The sequence below is a fragment of the Puma concolor genome, chromosome C2, assembly GCF_028749965.1.
Source record: "Puma concolor isolate L17-30 chromosome C2, mPumCon1.1.hap2, whole genome shotgun sequence".
Classification (NCBI taxonomy): domain Eukaryota; kingdom Metazoa; phylum Chordata; class Mammalia; order Carnivora; family Felidae; genus Puma; species Puma concolor.
Window position 1 is genome coordinate 159,201,161 of NC_141675.1, and position 20,249 is coordinate 159,221,409.

General features: G+C 64.3%; 1 long non-coding RNA gene across 4 annotated transcripts; it reads left to right on the plus strand.

Annotated features, from left to right (window-relative positions):
* The first annotated feature begins 8,937 nt into the window (after nucleotides 1-8,937).
* LOC147577672 (uncharacterized) lies at nucleotides 8,938-16,655 on the plus strand. 4 transcript variants are annotated; one of them, XR_015240523.1, is made up of 3 exons: nucleotides 8,938-9,050; nucleotides 9,709-15,169; nucleotides 16,538-16,655. It is a non-coding gene; the product is annotated as an uncharacterized LOC147577672 (long non-coding RNA). The 4 variants fall into 4 exon arrangements; XR_015240522.1 differs by having other exon boundaries at nucleotides 8,981-9,099; XR_015240524.1 differs by lacking the exon at nucleotides 8,938-9,050 and having other exon boundaries at nucleotides 9,106-14,519; nucleotides 14,877-15,169.
* Nucleotides 16,656-20,249: the final 3,594 nt, after the last annotated feature.

A 20,249-nucleotide genomic window follows, 5' to 3' on the forward strand; every position in this document is an offset into this window, starting at 1 on the left:
CAAGGCACCCTGCCTGCCGAGAAAGACACGGAGGTTAGCCCCCAAGTGCCTCCCCAGCTGGGACCTCCATCCCGAGGCAGGAAAGAGCTTCGTTTAGCGCTCTGTGTTGTCACCTCGAGAGCTGGTCCGCACTGGGGCTGAGTGCAGGGCTGAGTGTGGTGCTGTGGTTGGGACTGAGTGCAGGTCAGTGGTTGGGGCTGAGTGTGGGGCTGAGTGCAGGGCTGAGTGCAGGGCTGTGGTTGGGGCTGAGTTGGGGGGCTGTGGTTGGGGCTGAGTGCAAGGCTATGGTTGGGGCTGAGTGTAGGGCTATGGTTGGGGCTGAGTGTGGGGCTGAGTGCAGGGCTGAGTGCGGGGCTGTGGCTGGGGCTGAGTGCAGGGTTGAGTGGAGGGTTCTGGTTGGGGCTGAGTGCGAGGCTGTAGTTGGGGCTGAGTGTGGGGCTGAGTGCGGGGCTGAGTGGGGGGCTGAGTGGGGGGCTGAGTGCAGGGTTCTGGTTGGAGCTGAGTGCAAGCTGTGGTTGGGGCTGAGTGCAGGGCAGTGGTTGGGGCTGTGGTTGGGACTGAGTCGGAGCTGTGTTGGGGCCGAGCGCGGGCCCCTTGGCGGGGGGTGGGGGGGCATCCCTCCAGACGAGCGGCTGTCCGGCTCTGTGCACTGTCACTTTGAGAGTCTTGCTAATTTGATAAACGGGAAGAAGTCATGTCAGTGTCCCAGTCTGCGAGTTTTCAGTTGCTAGCGAGGTGGGTGGGCTGGCAGCCGCCGGGTTGCCCCTGGTGTCCGTGCTCTGTGGTGCCCGGTCCCCTCGTCGCTTCCGTCTGCTCGCTCCGTCTGCTGCAGATGGGAGCACGTGGCGCGTTTCCTGCTTTGAGGTCGGCCCTAACTGGGGACGTGGTGTTTCTTGAGGCACGGGGTTATTTTTTCCCTAATTTTTATGGCCTGTTCTTCCAGTTGGACGGCACCACACTCGGGGACCACACCGGGCTCGTCCGTACAGCAGGGATGGGAAAAGTAGTGAGGATTCTGTGGGTAAAGGTGTCCAAGGCCGTAACCAGTGCACGTGGGAGGGCCACGTGCTTCATGTGAGCTGGTGCTGTCTTTACTCTGCCTTCGTGGGCATGGACTTGGGGCTAGCTAGTCCTTGGAGAAAGCTATTACAGAGTCACTCAATCCTGGACTGTTGCAGCTGGCGGGTGGGTGGCCTGGCTGTCCACTTTGCCTTTGTGGGTGGGACCCCGTTTACGGCGATGGTTGAGAGCCCAGGCCCCAGGTGTTCATTGCTGCACTGACCCTGAGTGCTGTGTGACCTTGGACAGGTTACTCACCCTCTCTGTGCCTCTGGGTCTGACCTGGGACAGTGGGGAGGACAGTGGGGCTCTGTGGGGTTTAGCGGGACATTCCTTCATTGAGTGCACACCGCATGTCAGCTTTCTGGGATATGTCTGATAACGCCTCGCTGGGCCCAGGGGACCGCGGTGGGGATGGCTTCCACCCGGAGGTCTGGAGGGGCCTGGAAGGAGGGACTGGTGTGCATCGAGAGCAGGATGTAGTTTTGCGTTTCTTACCGGAAGGTGGGCTGTGTATGCTGAAGTGATCGAGTCTATTAGAGTCTCCCACTCCCCCCCAGCCCTCCCAATGTGCCCGCCCTGGCCGCCACGCCCACCCGCATGTCCCCTCCGAGGGCTCAGGGCCGCTGACCTGCCTCTGCTTGTCGGATCTTGTTACCGTGCTGCTGTATTTTGAAAAAATCCTCCTGCTGAGACAGTCTCTTGTTCCTTGTGAGCCAGTGAGCTTCCTGGACCAGGGCCCGTCTGTGCTTGTAAATCTGGACCAAGCCTGATGGAGTGCCGTCTGGGGAGCGGGCAGGGGAACGTTCAGCCCCTTCCTGTCTTGTCATCTCGGCCTGTGCTCACCGTGCTCACCTTTGGGCCTCTCCCCTGCCCTGGCTCCCCAGGAAGGTGAAGTCCCCTCGGAAGTCACACACTGCTGCCTTCACCCCAGGGCTGCCCTGTAGGCCCCCCGGTTCAGACACCTGCAGGCCCCCTGGGAAATCCTCTAGAGGGGATAGGAGGTGGGCAGGTGCCCCCTGGAGCCAGCTGGGAGCTGGGAGGGGCTTTTTCTAACATAAATAATTGTTTCAACGGAAGAGCTTCTCGCCACCCTAAGCAAGTCTGTGCCTGGTGCTGAACCGTTTCCGCCCCCCGAGCCTCTTGGCCTCTAGGAGGAGGAGGGACCCCTCTGAGTCCAGGTGCCCCCCAGGGCCCCAGGCCCTCCTGCCCTGCTGCAAGGTCCTGGCCGTGGCTTGGGTCCCTTCTCTGGGTCTGAGGCTAATCGTCGTCATGCTGTGGGGTCACGACACGCCCACTGTAGCGGACAATGGTGGCGGTGACCTCTGGTCGTCTTGGGCCCTGGCATTTCAGTCTTGTCTCCCCACGGTACTCAGGGGGACCCAGCTTGATGCAGCCTGGATCTTCCTGTTTTCTGGCTAAAAGGAGCCTCCACCCCCAGGGCCAGGGCTGACTCAGAGTCCACGATGTTCCACATTCATAGCCTTGCGTTGTGAAAATAATTAAGAATGCCGCTGGAGGTTTGGAACCGGATGGAAGAAAGCACCATCCTAACACAGACTTATGTGTCATCATGGGGCAATCTGACATTTTAAACAGACTTGGGCCCCCCTCCCCGCGGCCCCGACCCCGGGCCGGGGAACAGCCCCGCCCGCCCGTGAGAGGACAGATGGCATTCTGGACACCTAACGTCCCCACGTTTAAGACTCCTTTATCTTCTGCTTCCCACGGCATACGTTGCCCAGCGAGTGACAGTCTCCAGAGACACCCATGTCCCGTCCGCAGAACGTGTGAACGCTGCCGTGCGTAGTGGGAAGGAGCGTGTGGGTGTGTTAAGGCCCTCGACGGGGGGACATGGCTCTGGGGGGGGGGAGCGGGGGCTATGTGTAACCCTAGTGTCCTGATGAGGACAGGGGAGGCAGGATGGTGGGGGGCAGAGTCGGGACACAGGGCCGTGGAGGCAGAGCGGCGGTCGGAGGGAGGGGGCGGGGAAGGGACTGGGCACCACCGGCCATGCGGGCGACCGAGGGGCCACGAGCCGAGGGGCGTGGGTGCCTCCGGAGGCTGGACAAGGCAGGAAGCGGACTCTGCTGGAGCCTCCGGAAGGGAGCCCGGTCGTGCTGACTTCTGACTGTTAAGAAAATATGCATGTGCTGTTCTGTCACCACAGCTTTGTCGCCACAGCTACAGGACACGGCACAGCCGTCATTGGGTCACTGAAGGGGGTGGGATTGTGGTCATTGCAAAGGCCTCTCATCTGTAAAAAAGACCCTGATACGTTCAAGGCCTTGGTCCCCCACCTGTGTGGGGGGAGGGGGGGCCGGAATGTAATTCCTGCCCCTCGGGCCCCCTGGGCACGGGCTCCCTACAGGGACGCCCAAGGTGGCGGTCCTTCCTGCCTCAGGCCCCAGCACAGCTCCCAGGTGCCCTGGGCAGAGCCAGGGCTGGACTCGAGGGCAGAGGGCCGGGGGCCGGGTCTCGTGGGGCCTGAGGACCCTCCCGCCCCAGCCCTGCTGTTGAAGGAGGCTGTCCACTTGTGTGCCAAGCAGGCTGGTAGCCCCTGCCTGCCGCTCCAGAGCCCCAGACCATCCAGACGCTGCTGCCTCCGTTACCCAGAGCGCCCGGAGGCCTGGTGGGGGGTGGGCGCGGGCTGGCCGGCTGGTTCGCTGAGGGAAAGGGCCACGCCAGCCACACCCTCGTGTCACCCCGTCATTTGCTTGCGAGTACTGGGCGACGTTCCCCTGTTCTTTGGCCCGGTGGCCTTCTCTGGGAGCTCACACGGTGAGCAAATGTGGGGGGTGTCCAGGCAGGGAGAGCACCCCCCCCCCAGGCCTGGCTCTGCATCCTGTGGGGAGGGGCTGGGGACTGCCATACCCGCTGGCTCTCAGAAGTGGGGGGCCTCAGGTCGGGGGCAACCGCGCTGGCCAGAGGATGGGGCCTCCTGGCCCAACCTGCAGGGAGGGTGTGAAGTTCCTCCCCAGGGCGGCCTTTCTTCATAAAATGGGAAGCCTGAGGCCCCAAGTCCGAGGTCCCTGGGGACTGGCGGCCGCATTCCTCCCCTGCCGTCTGGTCCCAGCTTCCGACCTGTGCTCAGCGGCCTAAGGACTAGTTAAATTGGTTTTTGGTCCTAACTGGTTAGCAGACCCTCCCTTGTTGAACTCTGCAGCCCACGCCCATCCAGTGGACTGGAGATGCACAGCAGCTGCCCCGGAAAAACCGTGTCTCGCCTCAGTTTCCCCGTGTTGCCCAGGCCCCTCGGCTGACGGGCGGCAGTCCTGTGCTCGTAAGTTGCACTGATTGGCACCGCAGGGCTTACAGGTCCTTTCGGGCGCTCTCACTTCGGGGGTGTGGAGGCTCGTGTGACGTCTCCTTCACTCCAGCAGGAGCACCCTGCCTCCTTGCCGTGCTTCCGGAAAGGGCTCTGGAATGAAAGGGAGCTTCTTTTCTCCTGGTTGGTCACGCTCAGGACTGCGTGTGCGGGGGTCACTCACAAGTAGCCCCGAAACTCGGCGGGGCCGCCCGCACCCAGCGGATTGTGATTTCTTCGCTCCCCGAGTCCGATCTTCTGGAACCCGGACGGGACACAGACATTGGGGGGCGGGGTCCTCGGGAGACCCTCCTGCTGCGCTCAGCTCCTTTCCTATTCACCCGGGACCCCACGTCTGTCTTCCTCCTGCCCGTCCTGTGGCGGTGAGCCCCCACTGCGTGCCCTGTGGGTCACGGGGCCGCCCTCCCTGCTTGGGCCTGTGGGTACAGGCGCCCTGCTGCGTGTGTCTGCCGGTCCGTGCGGAGTCGGGGTCCCACCAGGCCTGCCGCCCCCGTCCGTGCAGTCCCGCGTGCTCCGTGCCCTCTCTCAGGGGTCGCGTCTGCCGCCTTGCCCCCAAAGGCTTCACTCCTGGCTCACCCAGGAGCCGCCCGTGTCCCGTCTGTCACGCTGGGCCGCGGGGGCCGCAGGTGGGCTCTGTGGAAGTGCCGACTGGCACCGGGAGAAGTCTCTGCAGGAGAGCAGATGGCGGATGCGTGGCAGCCTCTGTCACAGCCCTGCCCGCGTCCCCACTGCGAGACAGCCCCGGCCCCGGCCCCGGCCGTGCTGCTCTGCTCTGGGAGCCCCCTCCATCACCCAGGAGGTTTCCCGGGAGTCGGGCAGGGCGTGCACGAGTGTGGTGTTCGTGTTGGTGACCCCATCACGTAGCGGAAATCCACAGTGTGCTACGTAGATGAAGGAGGGGCCCAGGGGTGCGGGCCGTCTGCCATTGTCTGTCCGTCCGCTTTCCTCGATGGGAAGGTCGGTGTGATGTGCATACAAGAGCTGGCCGACGTGAGGCTTCACGGGACAAGGCCCCGGGGGGCCGGGTGTCCGGCCCTTTATGAGACTGTGGACCCCCCGGAACGCACCCAGGTCGGGCCTGCTCGGCACCATCAACTCCATGAGCGGCTGGACAGATGACCATTGGGATCCCAAACGCTGGTTTGGGAGGATTTCCCACCGTCCCTCTGGCGGGTTGGGTGTCTGCCGTCTGCCACGGAGATGCGTTCTCTCTTGTCTTCTGTGAAGCATGGACGAGTCCACCAGGGTCCCCAAGCGTCCCCTCTCCTCTCGGAAGACGGGCGGGCCCTGTCCTGGGCTGTCCAAGCTGTGTTTAGGGCACATGCGATCCGTCACTGAGTCTGGAACATGACAGAGGACAGAGCTCTGGTGCCTCGGGCTGGGGTCAGGGGGCCCGTGACGCAGTGGGGGATGGGAGGCCCTTAGAGGCCTGTGCCATGTCAGGAACCAGTGGCCGCCTCTGAAGTTTGGGGGGGCTCCGGCTTTCCCAGGGCCACTGGGTGGAGCCTGTGAGGCTGGGGCCAACTGCCCACACGGCTGTTGGTGGCCCGGGCACAGGAGTTTCTGTCCCAGCCGACAAATGTCAGATCTGAGCCGCTGGTAGTGTGGGTTGTGCGGGGTGGGGGGGGGGGTGCCCTCCCAGAACCCTCACCGGCCCGTGTTTGGGGGGCCCTGGTGGTTCTGACCACAGCATCTGTTGAGATGCTCCTGTGGGTGCAAAGAACCAAGAACCAGCTTCTGGAGAAAGATGGAGGTGGATGTACACGGCACGGTCCTGGGGCAGCCGTGTGCCGCCCCAGGCTCTCAGTGCACAGGGTCCCCGAGACCCCCGGGGGCAGGAGACCGTGGCAGGGGTGGGGTGGACGCCGAGCACTGCCGGGTGCGTTCACGGGGCAGAGTGGGTCCCCGTGCCCGGCCCACAGGGACCACTTCCTGCGAGTGGGAGAGGCGGCTGGGTGCTCGACCTCTGGGTTCTTCCATTGCTAATGACGCAAGGGCCTCAGCTCCCCCACACCCAGGGGCAGGTGGTGGATGGCCCTTGTGCCAAAGGAGTGTCCCCACAGGGTGCCGCGACAACTCCCTCCTTTCTTTCCTGTCTCAGCTCATGACGCCCGGCGATTTGGGTCCCAATTATATCTAGGAAGGAGGGGAAAGGTCGTGCTGTCTAGACACTAATCCTGCATGGTTTCGTTTCTACCCCTGCGAGTATCCCAGCAACAGGATTAGGGCTGGAGGGGATGGCATTCCCCGGGGTCTGCTCCTGCTGCTCTCCGGAACCTTCTGGGGCCAGCGGTGGGGTATGGCATGGAGGGCCGTGTGGAGAAGACAAGCTCCCCTCAGGCTGGCCACCAGGGGACGGCGGTACAGGACTCGGGGAGAAGGGGCCACGGCTCCTGGGACCCCGGGGCTGGGGGAGCCTCAGCTGGAAGCTGGGCGTGGCCGCGTGCGGGCCCTGCTCGTGTGGCCTGGTTTCGGCGTGGCCACGCGCACGGTCCTGCCTTTCTCCTGGAAGAGCTGGAGACGCTTCGATGACGGTCCGTCCCTGCTTCTCACCAGGTCCGCCCCTCACCGCGAGACTGACCTGTGCGGCTCCCCACCAGCCCCCAGCGGTGTCCACACTGGTTCCTACTCTGTACTGGGTTAGTCGGTACCTGTGCGTGTGAGGCTCAAACCCCTCCAAGCAGCTCGAGGACAGACGGACAGACAGGCTCTGGGCAGGACTGGACTTTGTCCGGGGAAGCGTTCGCAGTCCTTGTGATCTGTCCTCACTGAAAGCTTATGTCACGTGCCTTGTGCTTAGTGCCCCTTGCAGAGGGACCCTGCTGTCCGAGTTCAAGCACGTGGACCAGGACCCTGGTGGAGTCACCATCTGTGCACCTGACCCCAGGACTTGATGGCGGCTGGGCCAGGAAGCAGGGCTGCTGAGTCGGTGCTGGTCGAGCCGCAGGACTGTCACGTCGCAGGGCTGTGTGGTCCGTGGAAGGGGCGCAGGAGGGAGGGAGGCCCCACTGAACAAGGGATCCCCTGTCTGACAGCCATCTGTCTGGGGTCTCGGTGGGGTGAAGCACTTGCCACACTCCCGTGTGTGCAGCCATTTTGGGGGGGGGAGGTCTTGGCGGGGACGGGGGCAAGGTGGGACTCTGCTGTGCACGCACCCTCTCCACCCACCTTCCAGCCCTGAAGCAGTTGGGGGGGCTCCAGCGCGCTGGGGGTTTGGAGCCATGGTCTGTGTCTGCCAGAGCCTTAGAGGTGGCAGTAATTTGTGGGCTGTAAATTTGGAAAGTGCCCAGGATGAGAAGCCAGAGTGTCCCATGCTTGGCTGATCCTGCTGCCCGATGGGGAAACGTTCCCTGCTTCCCGTGGGCCTGGCAGGGTGCAACGGGGCTCACAGCCCACAGGCTGCGTCTAGGCTCCAAGTGGCCTGGGGTGGGGGGCAGGGGGGCGTGTACCCGTGAGGCCTTCCTTACGCGGAGACCTACGCTCCCGCCAGCTCCAGGAAGCAGGCTACAGGTCTTCTCGGCACGCCAGGCCCAGAGACCTGCTTTCGCAGGACGTAACAGACGCACCGCGCAGATAAACGTCTCCACAGGCCTCGGGGAGCGCCAGCCCGCTCGGGATGACTGCGCCTCTGGAATTTCTAAGCCTGTCACTGCCACATGCGTGGGGGTGTCTGCACCGAGCCCGCTGGTCACTCCACTTGTGCGGTCGCTTCCTCGGTTCCCGAGGCTCCTCCCGCTTAGGGGGAGGTGCCCCGTCCCTCCCACCCCAGCACGCTCGCACACCTGCCCCCCACGCAGCCACACGTGTGCTCACACACACTCACACAGGGTTCTGTCTCAGGGCACAGTGACCGCTCACGGGCTCCCCGCCCAGCCAGGTGCAGGTGCAGATGGCTGTCCTGTGGGGAGCCTCCCGGAGCCCGCTGGGCGCTTTCTAGAAGGTTCGAGAGGTCTTAGGTGTCTTACTGATGGCCCGCTGTCAGTGCGACTGTTTTCTCTCCCCCAGAGCAAACCCGGTTTGGAAACCGGTCCCTGAACGTGGCGGGGTGAGGACGGCCGCTTTCGTCCCGGGGTCACCAGGCCCCTGAGCGCCCCTTGCTGGGTGACGGTGCCTGTGGGGGCTCCTGTCGCCCCTGCTCCTCTGGGAACGTGCTCAGGGGACTTGAAGAGAAGGGCATGGGAGCCTCCAGCCTTGGGACCCCAGGGCCAGTCCCGCAGACGCCTGGACCACCTGCCTCGGCTGGGCTGGGAGGTGTGGACTTTCCACTTCCTTCAGGACAGTCGACCGCTCAGTCCCTGTCTCCGCAGGGTCGGCCCAGGTCAGCGCTGGCTGCCTCGTGGCACAGACGTCCCCTCCCCCGCCCCTCCGTGGCCCCTGAGTCACCCAGGTTAGGGCTGTTAATTATCCTGGGCTTGGTCAAACATTAACATGTCAGGCTGGACAGAGCACCCCCGCTTTCTGGAAGAATAACTTCGTCTTGGCCCAGGCCGCAGGAGGGTGCCTTCCTGCTGGCTCCACTGCCCGAGGTGGAGCCATCAGCCTGGGGCCATCTCGGGACCAGGCTCTGCGGGCGGCGTTGTCCCCACGGGCAGTGGCTCGACACGCCCAGCTCCCCCAGGTGGTCCCGGTCAGCATTTTGGTTTGGAACCTAAGGCAGAACAGTGTGAGCAAGGCTGGAGTGGACGAGGAGTGGGCTCCTTCCAGGTCTGCAGGTGGGGGGCCCGGCGGCCGGCGGCGAAGGGACCGAGGCCAGGGACAGTGAGCAGCCACCGCCGGGCCCTGGAGGGACAGCCCCCTAGGGGCCGGGCGCCTGGTCTGACCTGTGCAGTGGCACAACTAGCCCCTTACGGACGTTCACAGGGCATCTGAAGAGCACCGTGCCCTGCTGTGTGGGGGGCCCTGGCGCCGTGGCCGGCCCTGCGGCAGGAGCGCGTACTGCCCCCCGAGGATGGTGCTCAGGCTGCGGGGTGGGCACAGGGTCCCTCTCCCTGAGAGGCAGTAAGGCGGCTGGGGAGGGGGCGGGCTGCAGGTGAGCACAGCGTGGCCCGGCTCTGGCCTGTGCTAGCTGGGGCACCCCGGGGGAACGTCCTGGGGATGCCCCGGGAGGCGGCGGCCCAGGGCCAGCCCAGAGCCAGCCTGGGGTCCCCTGCAGAGACTGTCCTCTCCGGTGAGGAGCGTGGCCTCTGCATCTTGAGCTGTGAGGACACGGGAGGTGACGGTGGCGGCGGTGAGCCCCGTCTCCGAGGCTGGCCTCCGACACGCGTGCCCCTGAATTCAGAGCACGGGGGCCGTGGCCAGATTCATGTCGTTTTTGCCTGCAGTTTGGAAGGACAGGTGCCACCCTCGCCCAGGTTCCTTGGCCACTCCCTCTGGAAGGTTCTGCTGGGGCTGATGCCCATGGACACCGCTTGCCTCCCGTGGGTCTGTAGACCAGGTCTGACCCTGCCAAGGCTGTCCGTCCCCCTTCCTGCCTCATGACCGTCCATTCCGGTCGCCTCAGGCAGCACCAGTCTCCTCCGGGGGGTCTCAGAGAAGCCCAGGGTCGCTGGGGGCCTCCAGGCGGAGATCAGGTGCTGATCAGTTCGGGGCGTCTTTGGGGGGGGGTCACAGGGCAGGGGCTCCGGTAGCAGCTGTGTGCTCTCAAAAGCAGGGCAGGGGCTCCCTGCCAGATGAAGCAATGACAGGGACACAAACCCGGAACTTTCTGCACATGCCGGAGGCTGTGGTTGGAGGCTCTTGGCCTCACTGTCACTTGGGAAGAGTTTACGATGTGTCACCTCTGGCCCACACACCTTCATGTTGGGGTCTGCTGCCGGGTGTGTGGTCCTGTGTGGCCCTGTGACTTCATGGGTCCTCAGCTGCACTTGCCCTGTAAGGCTGCTACAGCTCACCAGCGCCTCCTGAGCTTTGGTGCCTCCCGGAGAGAGGGGTGCCCTGGGAGGGACGGAGCCTGGCATGCGGCGTGGCACGCATGGGGCCGCTCACAGGGCTTCTGTTCCTGAAGCCTGAGGTCCCCAGGGCGTGTCCTCCTTCCGGCCTTTCCCGGGAAGGCACGAGCCGGGGACCCAGGCTTGGTGCCAGGACGGGAAGGGTGGATCCCGGAGGGCTTAGCGGGGGCGACCGTGGGGGCCGGTGGACCCCCATGCTCCCCAGGCGACTGGACGTAGGGGGCTAAGGGCTCTTCCTGCGCCCTGAAGGACAGAGCTGGGCGATGTGAACTTCGTTCTGTTTGATTTTCACGCTAATGGCGTTGAGGACAGGAGCAGGTAGGGAGAGGGAGGAAAGCAGGCCGGCCGAGCATTCGAGGGTCTGGATATAATGCTCAACTTAAATCTGTGTTTGCACACGCCCCCTGTGAGCAGGGCCGTCCTTCTATCCCTCACACGGTGCTCGCCGTCCCCACTGTCTTCGCTACCTGGGAGAGCCGTCTCTGTGCAGGTGCGCCCAGGCGTGACCCGCGAACGGTTGTTTTCAGCCGCTTATCTTCAGCGGTGCTGGCCCGGCACCCGTGCTGCTTTCCAGGGTCAGGCCGTAGCTGAGCCCCTTGTGCAGGGACAGCCTGGGCACCCCGGCTGGCTGAACACAGCCGCGAGCCACGGGGTCCACCCCCACGTAAGTGCTGGAGGCTGCCGTGGCTTTGGAGCAGGACCTAGGCTGTGTTTTCAGGTGAAGGGTGTCCGTGACCCTCGGGGGCTGGGGCACGGCATCGCCTCCTCTGCCCCGAGGCTGGCTGGCCGATCTGTGGACAACAGGTGAGGACCAGGTGGGCCGAGGCAGGGTCTGGGGGTGCCTGTTCCTCTGAAGAAAACCGTGTAGAACCAGGCTCTTAGGGCCTACACAGGCCAGACTCAGCGCCCACGCAGAGAGGGCAGTGGCTCTCATTTTTACCCTACAGGCACCCTGGGAATGGCGGGGGTGTCCACGGCGCCCTGCGGGAGGCCTCTGAGCACACCAGGGCTTTGCGACTTTGAGGACCGTGTCGGGAGCCAGGGCCCCCAGCCCCTGGTTTGTGCGGCCCCGTGCTTTGTCTGCTGGGCTTTGCTGGCCGGCCACCAGCTAGGTGCCTGTTGGTCAGGATCTGACATCCCGGATGCAAGGCCCAGCCTGGGACGCCCTGCTTCTGTCGCCCTCCTCCCCGGCGCAGAGCCCTCCCCCACCACCGCACGGACACCGGACACTCACTCACAGGGCCTGCTGGTCCCGGGCTCCCTCAGGGGCTCGGGGATCAGTTGGGGAGCCCTTCGGGGACCCGGGAATGTGCCGGGGAGGGAGCTGTCCTGACAGAGGTGAGGGGGTGTGCCCGGCGGGTCTGAGAGAACAGGACACCCCCACTTTCATAGGCACCTCTTTACAAGGACCGTGCATGTGCCGGTGGCATGCGCTGCGTGTTTTAAACCAGGGTTCCTCTGAGCGTTTGCAAGCCTACCAGGCACCCGGACCCCGTGGGGTTTCTGTGCCCTCCCTCATCTCTGCCTCCTTCTCACCGGGGCGTCCACATCAAAATGTCACATCCCCTGCCTGCTGCCTGCCCCCGTACGTGCCCAACCTGCCCAGAGGGTCCCTGGGCCCCTCCCTGCCCGTGACCCCCACTCACTTCTGGGCATGGACCCCAGGAGGCGGGTCGGGACCCCCCTCGCCCACCGGCAGCCCAGGAGGCTTTTCATCCCCCGGCCCGACTGCTCCTGTGGCCCCACCCGGGCTTGGCGAGATGGCGGAGCCCGTGGGCTGTGCACCGCCTCCTCCGGGCAGGCCCCCTCTTGCCCCTGGCCCATCCCGGCCCTGACCTCACCCGTCTGCCTGCGTGTCGGGACAGCCCGTCCGAGCTGGCGGGAGGCTCCCGTGGGCCTGCCGAGGCTTCTGTGCTGCTGCGGGGCTGACTTACTCCCCAGCTGACAGCATTCCATTTGGCCCTCGTGATGCGGGCTTGCTTCCCTGGGACCTGAGTGTCCCGTGCGGGCGGTCGCCCGCAGTCCCACTGGGTACTGGGGTCGGATTTCTGTCACCCAGCAGACAGTTCACTCTGATTTGGGGAGCACTGGGCTTGTGGCCGGGTACAGAGGGGGCGAGGCCGCAGGAATCCGAGGCCTCGGGATGTAGGCTCACACCTGGGCCATGAGCTCAGGTCTGAGTAATGAGGCTCAGTGACTCACGGCCCCGGGGCCTCCCAGGCGAGGGCTGCTTCCCAGCACCGTGTTGGGAGCCCAGGACACCAGGTCTCTTGGTCGTGTTCACACCGCCTCCCCCGCGTCCCCCACCCCGTCCCTCCTCGAGTGCCTCTGAGGGTACATTTCACCCCGTTGCACAAGGTCCGGGCAGTGGCCGTTGGGACTTGGGGAGCAGGTAGGGGTGAAGTTATGTGCCTTGCATGGGCCATGTGATGGGGCAGCCTCCGCGAAAAGGGCAGGACAGCCTGTGAGGAAGGCAGGCTGACCTTGGTGCCCCGGGCACTGGTCATGGCCTGCGAGCATGGCCCGAGACAGGGATGGAGGTCAGGAGACTCTACAACACAAGGTGGGCCTTGTGGGTCACGTGCTGTAAATTCTGTAGGCCGGGGAGCAAAAGAATCCCTTAACGTTTTTTATTGGGGTAAAATGTACATAGCCCAAAACTAACCGTTTTATTTGTATCTTTTAAAGTTTATTTATTGAGAGAGAGAGAGAGAGAGAATGAGCAAGGGAGGGGCAGAGAGAGAAGGAGAGAGAGAGAGAGAGAGAGAGAGAGAGAGAGAGAATTCCAAGCAGGCTCCACGCTCCGAGCTGAGCCTGACTTGGGGCTCAATTTCACAACTGTGAGGTCATGACCTGAGCCAAAATCAAGAAGACACCTAACCGACAGAGCACCCAGGTGCCCCAAGACTAACCATTTTAAAGTGAACGATTCGGGAACATTTGCTCCACTCACAATGTCATGCAACTGTCACGTGTCTGGTTCTGGAACACTCATTGGGGAGGCCCTCGTCCATCGGCAGGGCACCCCCGTGCCCTTGCCCCAGGCCCGGCCACCACGGCCCCTTTCCGTCTGTGGGTTTGCCCGCTGCGGGCATGTTGTGTGCCTGAACTCCTGCGGTCCTCATCCTGTGGCGCCCGGCTTCTCTTACCCAGCGCGGCGTTTTCCAGGTCCTTCCAGGTCCTTCCACGTTGCAGTGTGGGCCAGTTCTGCATCCCTTGTGATGGCTGCATAGTATCGCCCTGTGGATTCTTTAACCTCTACATTTTTCATGGAACTGAAACGTCTCTGGACCGAGGATGCTGGCTTTCCTTAAAAACGGCGAGGGCGGTATCTGCAAACCCTCCTTCGCGTGTCCTGTGGGAAAGTGTGTGGGCAGCCCCCCGCCAGCAGCCTCTGCCAGCACCGAAGGCGCGGCCGGGAGGTGAGGACGGCGAGACCTGGTTCTCCCTGGCTGGCCCTCGCAGAGCTCAGCAGGGAGGGCGGGGGGGAGGGGACGCGCTGCTGGCTGGGAGGGGAGACGTGTGCGCCAGAGGCGGGACACAGCCGCTGTCCGAAGACCCCGCACGCTGGGCAGGGCGTTCACGTGGGGCTGTTCCTTCATCCGTGTGCAGAGGGCTCCGCCGGTTAGGGCTGCGTCCCAGGAAGGCCGGTTCCGGGGTCCCCTCTCTCCCGGTCTCCCCTCTCCGTGGTCCCGCAGCGGGGCTGGAGTCAGCATACGGTTTCAAATTCTGAGCGGTGCCCAGGCCGGGAGCAGAGGACCCACAGACGTGGAAAAGCCCCTGTGCCTGAGAGCAGGTGGGGGCAGGAGGGGGCAGCCGGGGCCGCGGGCCCTTGCGCACAGTTGCCGTCGATGGCTGTCTGTGGCTGGCGGTTCCTGCGAATGGCCAGAGGCTGCGGGGTGCCTTTCTTCCTACCACTCCGTCCCCCACCATCGGGGTCTCTCTGCCTGGTCTCCGCATCCCCTGTGTGAGCCTCAGCCGTGTCCCTCCCCACCTCCCCGGGCCCGTCCACTCCTGGGCCTGGCTCTCTGGTCCTGCGAAGGGCTCCCGCCTGCCCTGCTCGAGCTCCCACGCTGCGGCAGGGGGCCCAGAAGCAGCATCGTGTCCGTGAAGAGAACATCATGTCTGTGTCCCTGCGTGCACCAGGACCCTGTGTGGCGAGTCTGGGCTGGAGTTCTGAGCAGGTAGAAGGTCCTCCCAGCTCCAGTCAGCTCGCCCTCCTCCTGCGACATCCTGAATGGATTAACAGGGAGGAGAGGGCATGGGGGGCAGGGGGCTCAGCCACCTGCCCGGCTGCCCCCCAGGGGGTTGCAGGTGGGCGCCCCGGGCTTCTGCCCCACCCGGCTCGTGTGAGTACAGAGGAGGGGGCTGGGTCTGCTTGGGGCGGCTCGGGGTCATTCCTGCTGCCCCTGGGTCTGGTTACAAAGGCACATGGAGAACGTGGGTGGCTGCCTAAGCCTCTGGAAGCCCAAGAATGTGCAGAGGGCTCATCTTGGCCTCAGGTCTCCTGGTTGGTTGGGCGAATTTGCTTTTATTTCTAGGCAGAGACCACACGGAGAGACCTTTTATGGCCTGGCAGACGCGTCTGGCAGATGCCCCCGCCCGAGCATTTCCATCAGGCAGGCAGGCTGTGAGTGGACCGGCCGGCCGGCCGTCATCACCGGGCTTTGCCAGTGTGGACACCCACACGGGTCTGCCGGGCAGTGGGGGACCGAGGGGCCGTGTCTGAAAGACAAACAGGAACGTGAGGGGGCAGCCACACCTGCCATGGTGCACCGTCGGCAACCTGCGCGGGACTGTGCTGTCCGGCAGGCCCTGGGTACTTTCCTTCCAGGTGATTTATTTGCTAGGCGGGGGCGGGGTGGGGGGGGCTGAGTCCCAGGCAGAGGTCACATTCCATTCATAGCGGCTTATCTGGGCTGTCAGGCAGGCCTGGGAGGGGGTCTGAGACAGAACAGAGCTCCCGTTTCTCAAGTTCCAGCTTGCTGGGGGCCAAGGTGGGTGTTTGCGAAGAGCTCCCTGAGCGCCCGCTGTGTGCAGGGACCAGGCCGGAGCCCCCTGCAGACTCCCCTCCCATTGCTTGCAGCCCCGAGGAGGCGGGCAGGACCCACCCCCCACACAGCGGCCGTGCCTGGGGGTGGAGGCCAGGCTTCTAGGGCCTGGGGAAGGGGGACTCATTCTGATGGGGGCTCCTGAGGCCCCCAGAGGACGGTGTCCCTCGTCAAGGCCCAAGAGTTGTGCTGGGTGCATTTCCGGAACCTAAAGAATTCTCCCCGAGGCCCCCAGGGCACGCCCCCCAGCCAGCTCTGTGAGGCTTCCCATGTGTGACGCATCAGTGTGTGTGGCGGGGGCGGTGGGGGGGGCTGCTGGTAAGGCTGGGGGAGCCGGTGGGGCTGGGCTCTATGGGTCCAGGACAGGAAGCCTTCACTGAATGCCTTGGGGACCCCACCCTTCACATCGTCAGGTGACTTCCTCCGGTCAGGTTTCCATCAGTGTAAATGGGGGCCAAGGTGCCTTCTCTGCTCCTGGACCGGGGGCCCTGCCCTGAGAGTCACATGTCCAGGTGGGAGGGCATCCTGCAGAGTGGGGAGCCCCCGGTGACGGTGACGGGAGAGGGGCCAGCCTGAGGCTTGGCTGCCTGGGGAGAAGCACCAGGGATGGGGGAGGGACCCCCAAAGGCAGCTCCTGCGAGCTTGTTCTAGGACCGGCCTACTTCACGGGCTGAGCAGTGGGCTCCCCCCAAAGCGGGTCCCCCCAGGTGGGCCCCCTGACAGCCTCCTGAGACTATCGTCCACACTCCCATACCTAATTCACCACACACGGTCGCCGGGATGATGTCCTGTCTCTGTGCCCGTGTGAAGACGTGACTTGAGGCCTCTGAAGGGGTCCCTGGGAAGGGAACGGTCTGGTCCCCTCTGCCCAAAGCTCTGCACCGCTCCTCGGATGGAAGTCAGGGATGGCACAGTTACGCCGAATGGGCCGTGATGCCACCCGGAGACACGCCCCCGCAGGGCCCCCATCCCTTCACCGTAATGACCGCGTGGGAAAGCTCCAGAAAGGGTCTGGAGAAAGACAGCAGCTTGCACAGATGTTAATCCTCTTTGAAACTGGACTTAATAGTTTAGCCAAAGAAAATAACAACAAGTTTCATTTTGAAGGGGGTCAGACTCTCTTTAATGTTTAATCTCTCTCCACCCTCAAGCATTCTGGAAGAACAAGGACAGAGAGCACATCTAGTTTGCTCAGATGTCGGGCGGAAGTTTGGATGATGGGACGTTTCATACAATTCTTTTAATTAAAAAAATCCTTTGTTTTTATAAGTATTTTCTTAGCCGGCTTGAAAACACGAGGCCGTAGCCGCCTGCCGAGCATGGCTGGGACGGTCCCAGGTCCCGTGGGTGCCAGAGGCCATTGGAGCTGAGCCGGGGCTCCCCAGGGCCTCCCAGCCAGGCCCCCTCTGGGGCGCAGGAGAGCCACAGAGGCCAAGAGGTCTCACACGGACCCTGTCCCGTCCTGGTGTCTCCTCACGAGAGGTGCCCGTCTGCAAGAATAGGCCGGGGTGGCCCTTTGAGGAGCCAAGGAGGCCGGTGGCCGGGTCCGGGCCGCTGCAGGACGCCCAGCATCAGCATGCCCCGCCCCCACCCCCACCGCCCTGTGACCCCGGGACTTGGGTGTCTCCTCTGTGCCCCCTGCTGCCGCCTTTCCCTGCTGCGGGTGGGCTTGCAGTGGTGGTGGCCGCAGGAGGGCTGTGGGGGTGTCGAGATGGCACTGGGAAGCATTTAGCTGGGGGACAGGTGCCTCTCCGGGGCCCCCCCAGGCCCCCCGGGTGAGTGCCCTGGAAACTTCTGGGGGTTGGGGTGCAGGAGCGCTTTTCCCTTTGACACCAGGCCTTGGAGAGCAGGACGGGACGGCAGGGCGACCCTGCACGGGGACGGGTGTGCAGCCTCCTGAAAGCTCTGCCCTTAACTCAGAGACCAGTGCTCCCCCCATCTCACAGGGAGCCTCAGAAATGCTCCCCTGCCCAGCCTGCCCCGCGGCCACACCGGGCTCTCCTGGGGTAATTCACAGCAGCTCTGGACCCCCTGCCTCACAGTCAAGGTGGACTTTACGTGAAAGATGTTGATGGGAAGGGCTGTTAGGACTACGTTTAAAATCAACACGGAGACGCAGAGGGTGCAAGAGACAATCTGCAACTCAGACCTTCTGCCTTCATACGTGTTCTTACCGAGTGATTATTTACACGCAGGTGGTGGTGGATATATCCGAGGGGCAGGCTGGTCACTGGGGGAGAGATGGGGCCTCCGCCACGTTCCGGCCAGGGGTCCTGGGGGGTCAGGCCCAGAGCTGTCTCCTGCAGACGCTTATCTCCACACATCCCTGTTGGGCGGTGCTGGAGTCGCTCTGGGTGTGGGTCGACCCCAGGGCCTTTGAACAGCCCATTCTGCAGTCAAAATCTTTGCTGTTGTCATTGTTCATGTCACACAGACAGGCTGCAGTTTGAGAAGAGCTCGAGGCATGAAAACCCTCATCAAGGGTGGGGAATAAATTGAGGAGGGGGTGTCTGGCCCATGTGGTGTTCTGGAGGGAGGTGGGCAGTGGGGTTTGTCTCCGGAGCACCCCTCACCCTGCTCTCTGTCACCGCAGGTCCTTTCCTGTTGGGCACAAGGTGGGGGAGGAGCTCACACACACCCTGGGTTGAGGGCAGCAGCAGACGGACTAGCAGGTGTGGGTGGGTGAGCCCACTGCCCGGGTGCCGGTGCAGGTACGGGTCCCAGGAAGTGGGGTGGAGCAGGAGGGTAGGAGGGAGAGCAAGGTGGTGGACGCATCTCCTCGGTGTCACTGCGTGCAGGGCTTGGGGGCCACATCCCTGCCAGGGAGGCCCTTCCCCGCAGGTTTGGCAGCCCCCCCCCCCAGAGGGAGTGGTCAGGCTGGTGCGGAGCCCCCCCCCGCCCAGAGCGGTTGGGCTGGTGCAGAGCCCCCCACCCCACCCCCAGAGCGAGCAGTCGGGCTGGTGCAAAGGGCCAGCCGTTTAACCAGCATCTAGTGTTTAGCTGTGGCCATGAGGCCACAGGGAAAGGGCGGCCCCATCCTTGGTGAGTGCCGGGGGACGGCAGAGGGAGTGTCAGCACGGAGCCCACTGTCAGGTAGGGGGTGCGGGGGGTGAGGGACGCCTGTTGGGTCTTTAGGGAGTGCTGGTGAGCCTGGTGGGGTGGGCAGGGTATAGACGTGGGGAACGGGGATCGGAAATGTGAACTTGTGTGTGGAGACAGGTAGGGAGGGGCCGGCACCACCCAGGAGGTTCCCATGAGGTGAAGGGGTCAGTTCTAACCCGGGGCTGAGGCGCTGTGGGGACCCAGTGGGTTCCCTCGATGCCCCCCTTGATGTCCTCTCGGGCCCGCCCTCGGATGGGCGTGCAGGTGTTAATCAGGAAGCGAACGCTGGTCCCTTCCACGACCCGGGAGCCCCTCCCGGCCCCCCGGCCCTTGAGAAGCTCTCAGGTGGGGGCAGCGGGGTGGGGGTCCAGCTGGAGGCCCCCACGCGCCTCCCCCTCCCGGAGAGGAGGAGAGGGGCGCGCTGTGTGACTGCAGGATGAGTGTGGCCCTTGTACACGCCGTCCTGGCTGAGAAAGACTGTTTTCAAAGGGAACTCATCTAAAGCCTTGCTTCCTGAAGCCGGGTGCGGGGTGTCTGAGAGCTGGCCGGCCTCGGGGGAGACGACACTGGTGCTTGTGCCGTCCTCCGCCCGCTGGACACCCTTGTGGGCCCCGTCCAGCCGTCGGGGGGGGGGGTGGGCATGAAGAGGGTGCGTGCCCGGCGCCCCGTAAAACCAGCCCGTCTTCAGGTGAATCCGTGCTCAACTTTCTAACTTCCTGCAGACCGCGTGTCTTGTGACCTTAACGGGATAGCCATTTCCAGCTTCATCCGGGGGGAGAAGGACAGGGTGGCTGGGCCGAAACCGTGGACGGAGGCCGCTGTCCGGGCTGTGCTGGGAAGTGGCCGGCACGGAGAGTGGGGCACGCCCCGTGTCCGGCCCCAGCTCCTCCGGTCAGCAGGGGGCGCCGTCCCCCGCCGACGTTTGGGCCCGGTCAGCTGCCAAGCCCTGGAGGTAGTGGGTGTGTCAGACGCGGCACACCCACTCCCTCTCACGTGGGGCCCCTCGCGGCCGGGTGCTCACTGCCCGATCGGCACGGCGGGAGGCCTGGCCCACGAGAGCCACGCGGTCACATGCGTTACGTGGGGTAAAGCGGCCTCGTTATTCTCGTGGCAAGAGGGGTTCGCTTATTACGTGGCGCGGGCAGGTTGTCGGCGCAGCTGTGAGAGGACAGACACCCTGCACGTGGCAAGACCGAAGGTGCTTTCCAGGCGGCCGACCCTGCGCTCCTGACCCCCGCTCAGCCTGTGGACGTCTGCGTGGAGCTGAGTTCAGAAAACGATGGCGCCGGGCACCGAGGACACTCGTCCCTGAGTCTGCCGGTCTGTGTGTCCCGCCTGCGTCTGCCGGTTCACGCGACCGGCCCCCGCCTGCGCAGCTTTCCGTCACAGCCTCCCTCCGGCAAGGCGCACGTCGGAAGCCTCCCCGAGCTTCGGGCCGCCGCCGTGGAGGAAGGATGGTGCCTTCGAGGAGGTGAGGCTCTCCCGCTGCAGAGGTGCGGAGGGAAAGACCTGGTCCTCTTCTGCCTGCCGGACTGGCCCGTCGTCCGCCCCACGGAGAGCCCCCCTCTCAACGAGCGTGCCGGGACTCCGCAAGCCGGGCCGTGAGGTGCTGGGCCTCTGTGGAGTCCGGTCACACACCCAGCTTGGATCAACATGCCCAGGAAGGAAGGAGGCTCACCCTGCCCGCCACCCCCCCATACCCCTGCCGGCAGGTGTAACCGGGAGCTTGTCCCAAGGTGATGGCACGCCAACAGAAGGTGC